The sequence below is a fragment of the Trichoplax adhaerens genome, genomic scaffold, assembly GCF_000150275.1.
Source record: "Trichoplax adhaerens TRIADscaffold_92 genomic scaffold, whole genome shotgun sequence".
Lineage (NCBI taxonomy): Eukaryota > Metazoa > Placozoa > Uniplacotomia > Trichoplacea > Trichoplacidae > Trichoplax > Trichoplax adhaerens.
The window spans coordinates 1-1,452 of record NW_002061028.1 but is presented as its reverse complement, the minus strand read 5'-3'; positions in this window follow the sequence as shown (position 1 = coordinate 1,452).

Genomic DNA, 1,452 nt, shown 5'->3' with positions numbered 1-1,452 from the left:
GAGGTTGTAATGGAAAGATTAAAGAAGTTTTATAAAAATAATAAGCAAGCCAATTGTTGCAATGAATGCAAGAACTTTAAATATATAAAAATAAAAATCAGCAAATTTTTCGGTGATTTTCAAATTAACGTAGCTCTTAGCTGCTGTGTTTGAAACTCAAGGTCTTCCCGAGTTACCAAATCATCAGGTTTTTTCATATTTTATCGTTTGAAAAAAATTGCAATAAGAATGGTGATAAATATAGGAACAATCCATTTCAGCATATCTACTTTAATTTGCTTAATATCCCCTCTAACATCAGAAATTTGTTCACGAGTAGAAGAAATCTCTTTACTCAATTTATTATCAAGCTGAACGATCTCTTTTTTAACATCAGATACTTGTTCACGAGTAGCAAGAATAGAGAGATCAAAATCTCTAGATTCAAGAAGAGATTTTACAAGTACTTCAGCTTGTTGCTCATTAAATCCAGTTTCTTGAAGACTCTTTATATATTTATGTGTGTCAAAAGTTTTGTAGTGCATAAATCTACTCATTATAAAAGAATATTGTTTAAATACATTATTATATTGATAACAATTATAACATTTCAGCCTGCCATTGTAAATGCAAAATCAGGTTTATTAGGGAAGCTTGGGATGAGTTCAAATTACAATCGACCAGAGATATGGCAAGATCAATTGGGGAATTACGCAACAGGTGGTAGTTTATATGCAAGAACACCAATGAGTGATCTACAACTAATAAGCTTAGACTTGCCGTCAATAGATGTAGGATGTGGTGGTATCAATGTAAATTTTGGTGGATTTGGTTATATAAGTGGCAAGCAAATACAAACACTCATTAAGCAAATAGGTACTAATGCATTATCTTAAGCTGATTACCTAAATAACAAAAATTGCTGCTATTTACAAAACTTGTGTTTAAAAATAAGTCTGACATAGGGTTATATGACTTCATTATAATTAAATTTACTACGTTCAAAATATTTATTATACGGTAATGGCAACTTACTAATATCAACGCCATTTATATACCAGTAATATCCTACAGCACAAGAGCACCCTAGTACTATAGAGATAGCTCCTATAGAAGCTAAAATTGGTAATATGCTATTATTTGTAGAATTAGTATCACCTTCACTCTCTAAATGACTTAAAGTTACGGAAATATTAAATTGATTTTCATGAGATTCAATATAATCTAACTCAGTATTTATAAAATCATCCATATTGATAATTAATTTCTTAAATTTTACTTCTAAAATTATATATTACCTGTATTAACAATTCAATAATATTTCGAATCTTTTCTTTTTTTCTAATAGCATCTTTAGTCTTTATTTTTTAAGGCTTTTGTTCTACCACTTATTTTTATATTTGCCTAGATGCGCTTATTTTAGCGCTTACAAATAAAATAAATAAAGAATTTAATATTCCAATTATTGAAGAT